This window comes from Bubalus bubalis, chromosome 1, assembly GCF_019923935.1.
Source record: "Bubalus bubalis isolate 160015118507 breed Murrah chromosome 1, NDDB_SH_1, whole genome shotgun sequence".
NCBI classification, from domain to species: Eukaryota; Metazoa; Chordata; class Mammalia; order Artiodactyla; family Bovidae; genus Bubalus; species Bubalus bubalis.
In genome coordinates, this window is record NC_059157.1 from 90,245,227 (window position 1) to 90,264,125 (window position 18,899).

The following is an 18,899-nucleotide window of genomic DNA, read 5'->3' on the forward strand; positions in this document are numbered from 1 at the left end:
TGACCAAAATTTACTCCAAAAAGAAGGGAAAAAACCTAAATAGAACAGTTTACTATTAAAATAGTTATTGGTATTTTTTTTCCAAAAGCTACATGCATGCTACATACTGACTTAGATATAACACTAGTATAAAATGTGATGGGGAAGATAATTTCTGAATAGTGTTATTTCTAGGTAGGGGGTTAAAAGAATATCAATAGATAGAAATTCAGAGGGTTTCATCTCTTTCTGTAAAGTTTCATTGCTCATTAAAAAAAACTAAAGAAAATATATGAGAGAGTTACTGTCTTTTAAACCTGAATGTGGGTAATTAGTGATGTTTTATCATTTTCTGTACTTTGTGTATTTGAAGTATTTCATAATTTAGAAAGATTTGCATATCTCTTGTTCACATAGAGAAGTTTGTCACACAACAGTTACAATTAAATCTCTCTTGCTAGACTGTAAGCTCTTTGAGATCAGGATCCATACCTTGTTTTGAAAAAACTATTTTTAGAGCAGCTTAGGTTTACAGAAAAATTAAGCAGGAAGTACTGAGAATTCCCATTTACTGTCTCTCTCTCATCACTCCTCCTCCTCTATAATTTCCCTTATCATTAATAGCTTACACTGGTGTGTTGCTTTTGTTACAATGGACAAGCCAATATTGATACATTATTATTAGTTAAAATATATAGTTTACATAATGGTTAATTCTTTGTGTTGTACAGTTCTATGGATTTTGACAAAATGACATATTCACTAATATAGGCTCATTAGGAGTAGTTCACTGGCTAAAAATTGACTGTTTCACCTATTCATCCTTCCTTCCCTTCCCCAACCACTGATCTTTTTATTGTCTCCATAGTTTTGCCTTTTCCAGAATAACATATTTGGAATCATACAGTATGTAACCTTTTGAGACTAACTTCTTTCACTTAGCTAAATATATATAAGATTCCCTCCTATCTTTTGTGGGCTACAGCTTCATAGCTCCTTTCTTTTTATGGCTGAATAGTATACCATTGTATGGATATACTGCAGGCTTTTTTTTAAATCCGTTCACCTACTGAAGGTCATCTTGTTTGCTTCCAGTTTTTGGTGATTGTATATACAGCTGTTATAAACGTTCAGGTACAGCTTTTTGTCTGGGGGCAAGTTTTCACTTATTTGGGTGAATGCCTAGGAGCAGCCTGAAGTTTGCAATATACATTTACGATTAATCTAAATTCACTTTCTAATAACAATATATAGCCTCATGGGTAATGCCAGTACCTTATAGCAGAGTATTTCCAGTTCTTCATCCTCATTCCTTATAACACTTTTTGTCATTCATTTCGTTTGTCCATGAGCTTTAATCACCTCATATATCATTACTATTATTATTTTAAACAAACTGTTATCAGTTCAATTAAAAATAAAAGTAACTGAAAGATTTTATTTTACCTTCATTTATTCCTTCTCTAATGTTCTTCTTATGTAGATCTTAGCTTCTGACCTTTATCATTTCCTTCTTTCTGAATAAATTCCTTTGATATTTCTTGCAAGGCAGGTCTACTGGTGACAAACTCCCTCAATTTTTCTTGGTCTTAAATTCTACTTTACTTTTAAATGTCTTTATTTCTACTTTACTTATAAAGGATAATTCCTTGGATACAGCATTCTTTGTTGGTTTTCGTTCAACACCAAATATTTCACTCTACTTTCTTTTGCTTATGTGATTTCTGAAGAAAAGTTCAGTATATTCTTGTACTTGTTGCTCTATAGGTATTTTTCTCCCCTTTTAACTTCTTTAGAAATAATCTCTTCATCTTTGATTTTTCTGCAGTTTGAATAGGAAATGCCTAAGTGTAGGCTTTTGTATTGTACTTAATATTTATCCTGGTTACTGTTCTCTGACTGAGATTTCTGGATCTGTAATTTGGTGTCTGTCATTTATTTTGGAATATTCTCAGACATAAAAACTTCAAATATTTTAAAATTTCTTTTACCTTTTCCTCTCCTGTTATTCCCATTATGTATACACTATACCTTTTGTCCCACATTTCTTGGATATTATATTTTTCATTATTTTTTCTCATTGCTGTTTAGTTTGGGAAGTTTCTACTGACATTTTTCAAGCTCATTGATTCTTGTCTAGTCTACTAATGAACCCAGAAAAGGCCTTCTTCATTTGTTAATTAATTAAAAAAATTTTTTTCTGATGCTCTGGCTTTTTGTTGCTGTGCATGGGCTCTCTCTAGTTGCAGAGACTGGGGGCTACTCTCTGTTTGTGGTGCGTGATCTTCTCATTGTGGTAGCTTCTTTTTTTGAAGAGCTCCAGGGCAAGCAGGCTCAGCAGTGGCAGTGCGTAGGGTCAGCAGTTGTAACGTACACGCTTAGCAGTTGCAACGCATGGGCCCAGTTGTGGCGCACAGGTTTAGTCGCTGCGAGGAATATGGAAACTTCCTGGACTAGGGATTGAACCTGTGTTCCCTGCACTGGCAGGTGGATTCTTAACCACTGGCCCACCAGGGAAATCTAGCATTTCTTTTGATTCTTGCTTAGAGTTTCCATCTCTCTACTTATATCACCTCCTTGTTTTTAAAAATTGTCCATTTTTTTCCCTTAATGCTCTTAGCATATTAATCATAATTATCTTAAATTCCTGATCCATAATTCAAAAATCTCTGTCATCTATAAATGTGGTTCTGATGGTTGACTTGTCCCTTCAGGCTGTCTTTTGCCTTTCAGCATGCCCTTTAATGTGTACTAGAAAATCAGACATGATATATTAGGTGAACGGAACTGAGGTGCAAGCCTTTAGTGCGAGGTTTTATGTTTGTCAGGCCAGGAGTTAGACTGTGTTCGCTGTTTATGGTAGCTGTAGGTGTTCCTTGCCAGTCAATCTCCCCGTCCTTACTACCCACCCTTTAGGCCACACTGTTCTGATTTTATCACCATAAGATTAGTTTTGTTTTCCTTGAACTTCATGAAAAGAACCATACAAGATTTACTGTGTCTGAATACTTTCATTAACATATCTATGTTGAGTGTATTGATTTTAACACTAAACAATCAGTATTCTATTGTATGAATATACCATAATTTGTTTACTCAGTTTCCTGTTGATGGACTGTTTGGGTGGTTTCCTTTTCTTTTGGCTACCATGAATAAAACTTCCAAGAGGCTTCCTTGGTGATCTGGTGGTTAGACTCGGTGCTTGTGCCGCAGGAGGCACAGGTTGATCCTCTGTCAGGCAACTAAGATCTCACAAGCCATGTGGTGTGGCCAAAAAAAATGAAAAGTTAAAAAAACCCCACAAAACTCCAAGATTGTGTTCCCTGGAAAACAAATTCTGAATTGATTTTTCTACATAAAGGTTTCAACAGGTGTTGTTGAGATCAGTACTCATGGGAAATGACAGGCAGGATTGGGTGAAAGGAGAAATTGAACACAGCTGAAACTGGACTGGCCCTTCAGAGTTGCCCTCTGTGTATCAGTTTTCTTGCTGCAGAAGAAATCACCCTGAAACCTAGTGGCTTAAAACAACCACAATCATTTATTATCTGTCAGAATTTAGAATTTGGAAGCAGCCTGCCTGTGTAGTTCTGGATTAGGATCTGTCATAAAGTTGCCCTCAGATGGTGACTGGACCCGGGGTCACCTAAATGCTTCTTTACCCGTGTGTGGTGCCTGGGCTTTGTGTGCAGGTGCTCAGTTGTGTCCAACTCTTCGCGACCCCCTGGACTGTAACCTGCCAGTCTCCTCTGTCCATAGGATTTCCCAGGCAAGAATACTGGAATGGGTTGCTATTTCCTTCTCCAGGGGCTTTTCCCAACCCAGGGAAGGAACCTGTGTCTCTTGTATTGGCAGGCCGATTCTTTACTGCTGTGCCACCTGGGAAGCCCGGTGCCTGGGCTGGGAAGACTCAAAAAGTTGAAATAGCTGAAGCTCTTCCAGCTTCCCTGTCTCTGTGTAGTTCCCCACTTGGTATCTCCAGCATGGAGGCTTCAGAGTAGCCAGGCTTCTTACATGTCTCTTGTAGGCTCAAGGCTTACTAAAGTGTCTGTCCTGAGTGAGAAGGAGCTAGGTGGAGGGCAAACCACCTTTTATGGTCCAGCGTGGAAGTCACACAGCACATTTCTCCCACCGTATTAGTCAAGACAGATACAAAAGTCCGCAGGATCCAAGGAGAGAACACAAACCTGCTTCTCAATGGAGAAGTGTCATCACTACAAGAAGAGTGAGATGGAACATGTAGTACAGCTGTCTTTGGAAAATGCATTCTTTGAGGTATTGAGGCTGAGGGATGAGCCTTTATTCCCTGGCATTGAGTAGTCATGGCATGTATCACGAGGCTCCTGTACAGTCTGACTCTCTTCAGTTGAGGGCAATTTCTAGAAAAGGATTCAGCTATTCTCTTAGTTGCCAACATCCCCCAAGGCAGGAGGAGTGAGTGCGTTAGTCCTAAAAGTGGCATATGATTGATCGCATTTACTGCAGGTGCTAGAAACATTCAAGTCTCTTTGTGGACATATATTTCCATTTATTTTGCATATACCTCTAGGCGTGGAATTTCTGGTAGGTGTGTCTTTAACTTCATGGCAGTACCAAACAGCTTTCCACAGTGGTTGCTTTATTTGAAATTCTCAGCAATTTGCTGAAGTTCCAGTTGTTTCACTTCCTTAACAGCATTTGACCTTGTCTGTTTTGTAATTTTAGCTGCTCTAGTCAGATGTGAGATTATATTTCATTGTGGTTTTAACTTGCATTTCTCTGATGACCAATATGCTGATCATTTTCATGTGCTTAGTACCCTTCTGTATATCTTCTTTTATGAAGTGTATATTCAAGCCTTTGCCCATTTAAAAAAGTGGGTTGTTTGTGTTCTTATTAATAATGTATACTCTTTACAATCCTAGTTTAAAGTTATAGAAACACTTTCTTTGTCAGAGAAGTACTGCAGACATTTCTCTCAGTCTGTGGTTTCCATTTTTATTTTCTTTAATGGTGTCTTTCGATGAGCAGTTTTTAGTTTTGATCAAGTACAATTGATCACTATTTTTTCTTTTATGTGTAGTGCTTTTTGTGTCCTCTTAAAAAAAAAAAACAACTTTGTCCCAAAGTTGCAAAGGTGTTCTCCTGTATTCTTAGAGAAGCTTTGTAGTTTTAGCTTTTGCTTTTGGATCTCTGGTCCATCTTAAATTGCATTTTGAGTGTGGTATATTATCCAGTTAGTCTAGCACTATTTGTTGAAACCGTTTTTCCATTTCCCACTGAATTGCCTTGGAATCTTTTGGAAGAATAAACTGACTATATGTGCTGTATCTATTTCTAAGCTATTTTATTTCAGTGGTGTATTTGACTGTCTTTATGAAGTTCTCATAATGCTTTGATTGCCATGGCTGTATAGTAAGTCATATAACTAGTAATGTCAATTATCCAACTCTGTTTTTTCCTTTAATTTTTATTGGAATGTAGTTGATTTACTCCAAAATCACTGCAGATGGTGATTGCAGCCATGAAATTAAAAGACGCTTACTCCTTGGAAGGAAAGTTATGACCAACCTAGATAGCATGTTTAAAAACCAGAGACATTACTTTGCCAACAAAGGTCCGTCTAGTCAAGGCTATGGTTTTTCCAGTAGTCATGTATGGATGTGAGAGTTGGACAGTGAAGAAAGCTGAGTGCTGAAGAATTGATGATTTTGAACTGTGGTGTTGGAGAAAACTCTTGAGAGTCCCTTGGACTGCAAGAAGATCCAACCAGTCCATACTAAAGGAGATCAGTCCTGGGTGTTCATTGGAGGGACTGATGCTGAAGCTGAAACTCCAAAACTTTGGTCACCTCATGCAAAGAGTTGACCCATTGGAAAAGACCCTAATGCTGGGAAGGATTGGGGACAGGAGGATAAGGAGATGACAGAGGATGAGATGGCTGGATGGCATCACTGACTTGATGGACATAGGTTTGAGTGAACTCTGGGAGTTGATGATGGACAGGGAGGCCAGGCATGCTGTGATTCATGGGGTCGCAAAGAGTCCGACATGACTGAGCAACTGAACTGAACTGAACTGATTTACAATGTTGTATTAGTTTCAGGTGTACACCAAGTGAATCAGTTATTTATATACATATATCAGAAAATGAAGATCATGGCATCTGGTCCCACCACTTCATGGAAAATAGATGGGGAAACAGTGGAAACAGTGTCAGACTTTATTTTTCTGGGCTCCAAAATCACTACAGATGGTGACTGCAGCCATGAAATTAAAAGACGCTTACTCCTTGGAAGAAAAGTTATGACCAACCTAGATGGCATATTCAAAAGCAGAGACATTACTTTGCAACAAAGGTTCGTCTAGTCAAGGCTATGGTTTTTCCTGTGGTCATGTATGGATGTGAGAGTTGGACTGTGAAGAAGGCTGAGCGCCGAAGCATTGATGCTTTTGAAGTGTGGTGTTGGAGAAGACTCTTGAGAGTCCCTTGGACTGCAAGGAGATCCAACCAGTCCATTCTGAAGGAGATCAGCCCTGGGATTTCTTTGGAAGGAATGATGCTAAAGCTGAAACTCCAGTACTCTGGCCACCTCATGCGAAGAGCTGACTCATTGGAAAAGACTCTGATGCTGGGAGGGATTGGGGGCAGGAGGAGAAGGGGACGACAGAGGATGAGATGGCTTGATGTCATCACCGACTCGATAGACGTGAGTCTGAGTGAACTCCGGGAGTTGGTGATGGACAGGAAGGCCTGGCGTGCTGTGATTCATGGGGTCGCAAGGAGTCGGATGCAACTGAGCGACTGATCTGATCTGATCCAGTTTAAAAAAATATTCTTTTACCATATTGGCCGTTACAGAGTATTGAGTAGAGTTCAACTGTTTATTTTTGCTTTTCCAGGTCTTTTACATTTTTGTAACATTAAAAAATTTTTATTTGGCTGCACTGGGTCTTAGTTGTGGTATGTTGGATCTAGTTCCATGACTAGGGATCAAACCTGGGCCTCCTATATTAGGACTACAGCGTCTTAACCACTGGACCACTAGCAAAGTCCCTCCATGACATTTTCAGATCAGTTCATCAGTTTCTACAAAAGACTTCTCATGTTTCTGGATTTTGGCTTTATAAATTTGGAGAAAATAGACACCTTAACTTTGAGTCTTTCATAAGTACATGGTATATGTTTCTACTTATTTAGATCTTTTAAAATTTCTTTCAGTACTGAGATCTAACACACATTTTATTAAATTTCTTTTCAAAAATTTAATGATTTTTAAGCTAATTTAAATATAAATTATTTAATAATTTTTTTCCCAATTATGTGATGCTGGCATGTGGAAATAAATATAATTTTATTTATTTTATATTGTGAAATCTTGCTAAATTTACTTATTATTTTTAGTAATGTTTTTGAGACACCTTAGAATTTTCTATATATTTGATTATGTCATCTACAACAGATGGTAGTCCTACTTTGCCATTTCTTTGTGATTTTTATTTCTTTTTCTTACCCATATTACTGGTTAGCATCTTCAGCACAATGTTGAATCAAAGTGGTTATAGCAGTTATATTAACCTCTTTTCTGTCAGTCTCAGGGGTGAAAGCATTCAATATTTACACTATTAAGTATGATGTTAGTGGTAGGTTCTTTATAGATGATTTATCAGTTTGAAGAAGTTCCCTTTTTGCTGAAAGTTTAAAAATAGGTGTGTTTTGCCCCCTTTATTGAAATGATTCTTGAATTTATGATTATTGAAATAATTATATGGTTTTCCCCCTCTATTCTATCACATGGTGAATTAAATAATTTATTTTCTATTGTTAAATCGACTTTGTACTCCTGGTATAAATCTCACTTTGTTATGATGTATTGTCAGTTTTATATACTGCTGGATTTGATTTTCTGCTATTTCAAAAGATCTTTGCATCTGTATAAATGAGGCTTATTGGTCAGTAATTTTATTTCCTTATAATGTTTTTGTCAGATTTTGGTATCAGGGTTATCCTGGCATTATAATATCATTTGGGAAGTTTCTCCCTTTCTCTATTTTCTAAGAGAGTTTATATAAGATTGGTATTTCTTCTCTAACTCAGCAGTAAAACTGTTTGGACTTGTAGTTGGTTGCTTTCAGGATTTTCTTCTTATTTTTTAGCAGTTTGACTACCATGTGTCTAAGTGTGTTTTCCCCTGAACTGCTGGTATAAATCGGGTATAAATTTTACTTGTGCTTTACTGAACTTCTTGGGCCAAGTTTGAAAAGTTTTCACCTTCAGATATTTTTATCGGCCTTATTCCTTTTCTTCTCCCTTTCTGGGACTTCATTTGCTTACAGGTTAGACTCTTGATATTTTTCTACATGTCCCTGAAGTTCTGTTTATTTTTTTCCTCCAGATTTGAGGGGAATTTACACCCAGAATTTGAATTTCCCTTCTGTATGGCTCCCTCCTTTCTGGGATGTCTCCCTTCAATATCTAGTTGTGGGTAGCCTCAGCCTTTTCTCCTTTCAAAACTTTGCCCATTAAAATTGTAGCTTTCCGCTGGTGTCTCAGTCACTCTTTCTATACAGACTGGGTAGTGCCCTTCTGTGGAGAAACTCTATAAACTTGAAATAACCTTCAGTTTCTGCCTGTTTTTTTTTTTATTGCTGTCCAGTCTCCTCAAGTAGCTAATTTAAAATTTTTGTCCAGAGTTTAAAATTGTCAACTGTGGAAGGATTAATGTGGTACAATCTACTCCATCATTGTTGGAACTGGAACTCTGCCTCCTATATTTTTAACCTTAGTTATTTTGTTCATCATCCACCCTGTGTTTCAATTTAGAGTCTCCAGTGTCCCCAGCTCAAAATATCCCCATCACTAGATCCAAACAGTCCTGTCTCAGGTGTGCTCCTGAGCTGATTGACACCTAACTTCTTTAGAACTGCTGTTTTAGGTCAGGTTCTCATTTAGCTGGTCTTCTTTTCCTTCCAGCCCCAGTCACTTCCCATATTGCTTCCCATATTGTAGGAGACAGCTTCCTAAAAAGATTCCTTATTTTGTTACTCCCTTGTTTTTAGACCCCTCAAGGCCCGTGCAGGGTTAAATCTTTTTAGCTTGGTCTATAAACTGCTAAAATGCAGTTTATGTCCTGCTGTTGATCCATCTAGAACCAATGCTCATGATATGTTAAGTATTTCTCTGTTCTTGGGCACATCAGAACTTTCTATTTTTGATTTTTTGCTCTTTGTATCCTGCCTACATTTTATCTGACTTTTCTAGATTTAATGTTAAAATTTGATGCTAACAGCACCTCTTCCCTGTGTGAGTTACCAGCATTTCCCGGAGAGTTTGTCTCAATCCTCAACATCTGTCTTCTGTGTTCTTACAGCACTTAAAAATCTACATGTTGACATGGTTTGTCTATATCTGTTGATCTAGTCTATCTATTGGAGAAGGCAATGGCACCCCACTCCAGTACTTTTGCCTGGAAAATCCCATGGACGGAGGAGCCTGGTAGGCTGCAGTCCATGGGGTCACTAGAGTCGGACACGACTGAACAACTTCACTTTCACTTTTCACTTTCACGCATTGGAGAAGGAAATGGCAACCCACTCCAGTGTTCTTGCCTGGAGAATCCCAGGGACGGGGAAGCCTGGTGGGCTGCCGTCTATGGGATCGCACAGAGTCGGACACGACTGAAGCGACTGAGCAGCAGCAGCAGTCTATCTATAAGTCTCCTTTTTCCTCCAGTAGATTCTAATCTTCTTGGTCAAGATGCTGTTATCTTTCAAATATGTTTTTTTGGTATCCATAACATCTAGTAAGCTTTGTATACCCTGTATAGATTCTCAGTGTATATATTTTTTGATGATATTACAAAGAATGTTTTTCAGCAGTGGTATTCAAAATAATGGTTTTACACATGTAAATTACAGGCCATAGAACCCAAAAGAGAAACTTATCAGCCAGTTCATATACTATTCTGTTATTGTTTCATTAGGAACAGTTAACCTCCACATCAAGCACCCCTGTAGAGTTTTGCAAGAATGCGGGACCTGGGAAAATGGCAGATGCATTTGTCCAGAAGAACGGAAAGGACTGAGATGTACAATCAGTGAGTTACTTGGGATAATACTAGGGTGCGAGATTTAGGTGACTCTTGTGTTTATAAGGACAGCAACAAAGACTTTCAAAGCTCCGTTAATGACTGTAGTAACAATGGGCTTTGGGATGACGGATTTAAGATGTGTTTTTTAGCTCAGTAGTAAAAGCTGAGGTTTCTTATGCTATTTACTTGTATGTTCAATGCACGTTGTTTATTTCCAAACTGTCAAGTTTCTCTGTAAAACTCACAGTTGCTTTTCTTTCTGAGGAGAAGGGGACGACAGAGGATGAGATGGTTGGATGGCATCACTGACTTGATGGACGTGAGTCTCGGTGAACTCCGGGAGTTGGTGATGGACAGTGAGGCCTGGCGTGCTGCAATTCATGGGGTCGCAAAGAGTCGGACACAACTGAGCGACTGATCTGATCTGACAGTGTTTACTACAGGGCAGTGGATAATATGGCTTTCTCAGGTCCTTTCAATTGGTGATATGCCATATCACCCCATTTCAAATATCATAATTTTAACATATTTAACTTTTCTGAAGTCAAGATGTACCTACTTACCCAAGTATAGACTTAGATCGAATTTTGTTTTTTTTTTTTTCTTCCTTTCTGTTGGAGAGATGTTATTAAATTAGTGGCCTTACTTCCATCAATGGTATTTCAGAATGAAAGTTCAAAGCCACTTTTTGATCTTCCTGTGCTTCCCAACACTCTGCACACTTCATGCTGCCTACTTAGGATTCAGAGACCTAGAAGATGATTGCTATAATTTCCTACACTCCAAGCAGCCAGGATATCCCCTGTACCTCACTTTGACATTTTTGCTTTAACCCATACCCTCACAGTTCATTTGCTACTGTAGGCTCTTTATCTTTGATTTTCAAGACTTCAGGTAATGTGACACACTATTCTTTTTGACGTGTTGGTGATCACATTCCACCTCTACTGAGTTATATATTGTGCACATTTTAACTGGAACCTGTTATATAACATAAATGGTAGTAACTTAACTTGATAAGAAAATTTGTAGTTCCTGGCTGGTCAGTGAGGCCTATAAGCCTTCTGTTATCTTTCAGATTACACTGGATAGATTTCGAACTTTGACTTTTATCTGGTTTGTAATTTGAGAAAGAAAAATAATGAAAATTTATAGTGAAAAAATTTTGATTAATGATGAATTTATGATGAAAAATATCTTTTCTTTCCATTACAGTTAATTTTCTTTTCCATTACAGTTACTGTGGAAACAGTGCCTATAGGAGTTTCACTTGTGACAGAATTCCTGTGGGAAGATATGGGTCTTCCTTGCAAACCTGTGACAAGAACACTCAAAATGGTATGTGCTTTTCTAAACATCTCTTCTGTCTAGGCATATGAATTGGTGTGCTGGATCATACCTATTATTTTCTCCAATAAGTATTAGGTCCCTGAAAGAGGCATCAAGGGAGATTTTGTCAAAGAATTTGGCTCCTTTTCATGATGCCAATGTTCAAAGTTTTGGGTGTTAACTCACGTAATTAGAGTTTTCCTAAAAACTGAAATATAGATCAGTGTTATTGTTGTTCAGTCACTAAGTCGTGTCTGACTCTTGTGACTCCATGGACTGCAGCATGCCCAGCTTCCCTGTCCTTCACTATCTCCCAGAGTTTGCTTAAACTCATGTCCATTGAGTTGATGATGCCATCAACCATCTCATCCTCTGCCACCTCCTTTTTCTTTTGCCTTCAGTCTTTCCCCTCTTTAGGGTGTTTTCCAGTGAGTTGGCTCTTTGCATCAGGTGCCCAAAGTACTGGAGCTTCAGATCCAGCATCAGTCCTTCCAATGACTATTCATGGTTGGTTTCCTTTAGGATTGGAAGTAATGAATTCCTTTTAATTCTTCTTCAGCTTGATTTATTCTTGCAGCCTCCTTCATCTCCTGGAGTTAGACCAGGTTAAGATCTGTTCTCTCAGTTACCTAATTTATCTCAATTTTAAAGATTAGCTAGACCATGGATTTTGAGACTTCATCTTTCTAGGTAGAAATGCAGTTGAGTCTGTCCAGTTAGTAGTCTTTCACCTGTTTGAACATTTTAGGTTTTCATCTTGGAACATTCTCTAGCTTCAGCATACCTTTCCTGAAGTATGACAATGTTTTTTGCACAGACACTTTCCAAGAATAAAGGAGCAAGTTACATTTTCTGTTTCTAATATGCTCCCTGATGAGAGCCAGGGTTTTCATGACATATGTGATTTTAATGCCAGTTGGGTAATATCTTCTTAGAGTCACCTTTAAATTCATAGACTCCTTTCCTGACAGCTTAGAGCCCTTTATGTCATATAATTTCCCTAAATGTTTTAGAAGCTCTTTGTTTGCATTGATTTTCTTTTCTTTTTTTTTTTTTACTTACTAAACCATTTAGATTCTTTTTTTATTTTATTTTTAAACTTTACATAATTGTATTAGTTTTGCCAATATCAAAATGAATCCGCCATAGGTATACATGTGTTCCCCATCCTGAACCCTCCTCCCTCCTCCCTCCCCATACCATCCCTCTGGGTCGTCCCAGTGCACCAGCCCCAAGCATCCAGTATCGTGCATCGAACCTAGACTGGCAACTCATTTCATACATGATATTCTACATGTTTCAATGCCATTCTCCCAAATCTTCCCACCCTCTCCCTCTCCCACAGAGTCCAACAGATTGTTTTATACATCAGTGTCTCTTTTGCTGTCTCGTACACAGGGTTATTGTTACCATCTTTCTAAATACCATATATATGCGTTAGTATACTGTATTGGTGTTTTTCTTTCTGGCTTACTTCACTCTGTATAATAGGCTCCAGTTTCATCCACCTCATTCGAACTGATTCAAATGTATTCTTTTTAATGGCTGAGTAATACTCCATTGTGTATATGTACCACCGCTTTCTTATCCATTCATCTGCTGACAGACATCTAGGTTGCTTCCATGTCATGGCTATTATAAACAGTGCTGCGATGAACATTGGGGTACACGTGTCTCTTTCCCTTCTGGTTTCCTCAGTGTGTATGCCCAGCAGTGGGATTGCTGGATCATAAGGCAGTTCTATTTCCAGTTTTTTAAGGCATCTCCACACTGTTCTCCATAGTGGCTGTAATAGTTTGCATTCCCACCAACAGTGTAAGAGGGTTCCCTTTTCTCCACACCCTCTCCAGCATTTTTTACTTGTAGACTTTTGGATCACAGCCATTCTGACTGGTGTGAAATGGTACCTCATAGTGGTTTTGATTTGCATTTCTCTGATAATGAGTGATGTGGAGCATCTTTTCATGTGTTTGTGAGCCATCTGTATGTCTTCTTTGGAGAAATGTCTATTTAGTTCTTTGGCCCATTTTTTGATTGGGTCATTTATTTTTCTGGAATTGAGCTGTAGGAGTTGCTTGTATATTCTCGAGATTAGTTGTTTGTCAGTTGCTTCATTTGCTATTATCTTCTCCCATTCTGAAGGCTGTCTTTTCACCTTGCTAATAGTTTCCTTTGATGTGCAGAAGCTTTTAAGGTTAATTAGGTCCCATTTGTTTATTTTTGCTTTTATTTCCAATATTCTGGGAGGTGGGTCATAGAGGATCCTGCTGTGATGTATGTCAGAGAGTGTTTTGCCTATGTTCTCCTCTAGGAGTTTTATAGTTTCTGGCCTTACGTTGAGATCTTTAATCCATTTTGAGTTTATTTTTGTGTATGGTGTTAGAAAGTGTTCTAGTTTCATTCTTGTACAAGTGGTTGACCAGATTTCCCAGCACCACTTGTTAAAGAGATTGTCTTTAATCCATTGTATATTCTTGCCTCCTTTGTCAAAGATAAGGTGTCCATATGTGCGTGGATTTATCTCTGGGCTTTCTATTTTGTTCCATTGATCTATATTTCTGTCTTTGTGCCAGTACCATACTGTCTTGATAACTGTGGCTTTGAAGTAGAGCCTGAAGTCAGGCAGGTTGATTTCTCCAGTTCCATTCTTCTTTCTCAAGATCGCTTTGGCTATTCGAGGTTTTTTGTATTTCCATACAAATTGTGAAATTATTTGTTCTAGCTCTGTGAAGAATACTGTTGGTAGCTTGATAGGGATTGCATTGAATCTATAAATTGCTTTGGGTAGTATACTCATTTTCACTATATTGATTCTTCCAATCCATGAACATCGTATATTTCTCCATCTGTTAGTGTCCTCTTTGATTTCTTTCACCAGTGTTTTATAGTTTTTCTATATATAGGTCTTTAGTTTCTTTAGGTAGATATATTCCTAAGTATTTTATTCTTTTCGTTGCAATGGTGAATGGAATTGTTTCCTTAATTTCTCTTTCTATTTTCTCATTATTAGTGTATAGGAATGCAAGGGATTTCTGTGTGTTGATTTTATATCCTGCAACTTTACTATAGTCATTGATTAGTTCTAGTAATTTTCTGGTGGAGTCTTTAGGGTTTTCTATGTACAGGATCATGTCATCTGCAAACAGTGAGAGCTTTACTTCTTCTTTTCCAATTTGGATTCCTTTTATTTCTTTTTCTGCTCTGATTGCTGTGGCCAAAACTTCCAAAACTATGTTGAATAGTAATGGTGAACGTGGGCACCCTTGTCTTGTTCCTGACTTTAGAGGAAATGCTTTCAATTTTTCACCATTGAGGATAATGTTTGCTGTGGGTTTGTCATATATAGCTTTGATTATGTTGAGGTATGTTCCTTCTATTCCTGCTTTCTGGAGAGTTTTTATCATAAATGGATGTTGAATTTTGTCAAAGGCTTTCTCTGCATCTATTGAGATAATCATATGGTTTTTATTTTTCAATTTGTTAATGTGGTGTATTACATTGATTGATTTGCGTGTTTGCATTGATTTTCATCTGACTAGTACTCTTGCCTCTCACACCTTCCTGGGGGTCATCATCCATTTTGTGCAGAACAGGATATCTCAGTGTAAATATTTTGATCAAATATGCAAGTATTTGATCAAACTTATGCCAATAACATACCTGGAAAACTTTTTACATTTTATTTAGGTTTTTATTTCTATGTGTGTCAAGCACTTTTTGAAACACTAAATAATTACATGTACTGCTTCTCCCTATGTCCTTCTTTGTCTTATTTCTTCTAAGAGATTATTTAGACTGGCATTCCGTTTGCTGAATCTAAATTGTCTCTGCCCACATATATCATGGTTACTCAAATATTCATGATTTTATTCTTTACATAGTTCCTTCCAGTTTCTTGACTAAAAGCTTGGAGTTAAAAGAACTTCAGCTACATTGATACTTACTGCCTATGTTGTTCCATAGATACCTACTGTCTTACTTTTTATGTTTTTATGTCTTAAATATTTAATTTAATTACAAAACAGATCTGGCTAAAAAAAAAAAAAATAACTGTGCTATTGAATCAGAAACAGTAGAAATGTCAGTGGTATACCCATCAAGGGACATCACAATTGCTTGAAATATATTACATTTTTGGGACCAAAGAATCACGATCTTTCATTTGGTTATATATTTTTCTTCTCTGAGAAACTATTATGAAAATGTTTTCAATAGTTATACTATAGTATACAAAATATACTTACTATGAAAATATTTACTTATACTATACTATACTTGAACTTAAGATTGATCCCATAAAGTTATTTAAACACATCAGTTCAGTTCAGTCGCTCAGTCATGTCCGACTCTTTAAGACCCCATGAATCACAGCACGCCAGGCCTCCCTGTCCAACACCAACTCCCAGAGTTCACTCAGACTTACGTCCATCGAGTCAGTGATGCCATCCAGCCATCTCATCCTCTGTCGTCCCCTTCTCCTCCTGCCCCCAATCCCTCCCAGCATCAGAGTCTTTTCCAATGAGTCAACTCTTCGCATGAGGTGGCCAAAGTACTGGAGTTTCAGCTTTAGCATCATTCCTTTCAAAGAAATCCCAGGGCTGATCTCCTTCAGAAGGGACTGGTTGGATCTCCTTGCAGTCCAAGGGACTCTCAAGTCTTCTCCAACACCACAGTTCAAAAGCATCAATTCTTCAGCTCTCAGCCTTCTTCACAGTCCAACTCTCACATCCATACATGACCACAGGAAAAACCATAGCCTTGACTAGACGAACCTTTGTTGGCAAAGTAATGTCTCTGTTTTTGAATATGCTATCTAGGTTGGTCATAACTCTCCTTTCAAGGAGTAAGCGTCTTTTAATTTCATGGCTGCAGTCACCATCTGCAGTGATTTGGAGCCCCCAGAAAATAAAGTCTGACACTGTTTCCACTGTTTCCCCATCTATTTCCCATGAAGTGATGGGGCCCGATGCCATGATCTTCATTCTCTGAATGTTGAGCTTTAAGCCAACTTTTTCACTCTCCGCTTTCACTTTCATCAAGTGGCTTTTTAGTTCCTCTTCACAGACTAAAACTATTGGCAAATTTGCCTTTAGTATTATTAGTAGTAACATTAGTAGTATTATGAACATATTAATAATTACTTCTAATTTTTTGGCTTTATATAGTGAATGATGGACTGGATGAAGCACAAGCTGGAATCAAGATTGCTGGGAGAAATATCAATAACCTCAGATATGCAGATGACACCACCCTTATGGCAGAAAGTGGAGAAGAACCAAAGAGCCTCTTGATGAAAGTAAAAGAGGAGAGTGAAAAAGCTGACTTAAAACTCAACATTCAGAAAACTAAGATCTTGGCATCTGGTCCCATCACTTCATGGCAAATAGATGGGGAAACAGTGGCAGACTTTATTTCTGGGGGCTCCAAAATCACTGCAGATGGTGATTGCAGCCATGAAATTAGAAGACACTTGCTCCTTGAAAGAAAAGTTATGACCAACCTAGCAGCATGTTAAAAAACAGACATTACTTTGCCAATAAAGGTCCATCTAGTCAAAGCTATGGTTTTTCCAGTAGTCATGTATGGATGTGAGAGCTGGAATATAAAGAAAGCTGAGCACTGAAGAATGGATGCTTTTGAACTACAATGTTGGAGAAGACTCTCAATTGAGAGTCCCTTGGACTGCAAGGAGATCCAACCAGTCCATCCTTAAGGAGATCAGTCCTGATTATTCATTGGAAGGACTGATGCTGAAGCTGAAACTCCAATACTTTGGCCACTTGATGCAAAGAACTGACTCATTTGAAAAGACCCTGATGCTGGGCAAGATTGAAGGCAGAAGGAGAAGGGACGACAGAGGTTTAGTTGGTTGGATGGCATCACTGACTCGATGGACATGATTTTGAGTACACTCCAGGAGTTGGTGATGGACAGGGAAGCCTGGTGTGCTGCAGTCCATGGTGTCGCAAAGAGTTGGGCACAACTGAGTGACTGAACTGAACTGAACTGATAGTGAATGACCAAAATACTTTTAAATGATTTTGAGTAGGTGGGTTCATACTTGTACATAATATAGAGGAAAAGATGCCTTTGAACTATGACCACTTAAAAAATAGCATCCTACATAAATGTTTAAAATTTTCATAATGCTGTAGAGATAGAACAATCATGTAGGAATGGCTTTAACCTTCTACTTTAAGAGTTGTAGGAGCAGTCTCTGTGTTTTTAGTTGTTGCTCAAACAGCTACCCAAAGCTGGTCCTGAGGAGAGTTCACCTACTGATCAGCTGTCCTTCTAATGACAGCTGGAGGTGATTTTACAGCCTCTTGAGTACTAGCTAGAGGAGGACATTGAGATGCAGAGACTCAGGTATAATCTTAGGAAATAAACCCAGTGACTTATTGAGAGCCAATAACATATTCTCTAGATGCTGCAGTACTGTAGAACTCTTTGCCTTTCATGTTTACTCAGATTTGATTAAAGAAAGAAAGATCAGCATATAATTCAATATCTAGTAGGAACTTTTCATATTATTTCTGGTCTCTCAGGTCAATATTCTCCTTTACATCCAATTCAAAGCCCTTTTGTCCTTAGTTATTGGATGGCAAGCCTTCCTGTGGTCATGTATGGATGTGAGAGTTGGACTGTGGAGAAGGCTGAGCACCGAAGAATTGATGCTTTTGAACTGTGGTGTTGGAGAAGTCTCTTGAGAGTCCCTTGGACTGCAAGGAGATCCAACCAACCCATTCTGAAGGAGATCAGTCCTGGGTGTTCTTTGGAAGGAATGATGCTAAAGCTGAAACTCCAGTACTTTGGCCACCTCATGCGAAGAGTTGACTCATTGGAAAAGACTCTGATGCTGGGAGGGATTGGGGGCAGGAGGAGAAGGGGACGACAGAGGATGAGATGGCTGGATGGCATCACTGACTCAATGGATGTGAGTCTGAGTGAACTCTGGGAGTTGGTGATGGACAGGGAGGCCTGGTGTGCTGCGATTCATGGGGTCTTAAAGAGTCGGACATGACTGAGCGACTGAACTGAACTGAAGCCTTCCTTTCAAACTTCAAAGGAAGGAAATAGGTAACTGGTCTTTTGAATTCCAGATTTAAAAATCAAGACAAGTGGTTTCTCCCTAAAATATTCTTGCAGTGACTGTCTGATTTACTTTTCCCTTGCTGTGTATCAAACTATCCCAAACTTACTGGCTGACAGCAGTAAAGATATAAGCTCCTCATAGTCCTGTGGGTTGACTGCAGCAGCTGGATTTTGTTGGAAGGTTTAAGATGATCTTACTCACATGAGGCATTGGTGCTGCCTGTTGGCTAGAGGGCTCCAGGTCTCCTCCACATGGCCTTTCACCCTCCAGTAGATTAGACTTGCTTCCTTATATGATGGTCTCAGGACAGCGTTTCAGGAGGGCGAAGACCTAAAGTCCAAGTCTTCTTGAGGATCTAGGTTTTTGAACTCACACTGTCATTTCTACCACATTTTGTTGGTCATAGCAAGTTATAAGGCCAACCT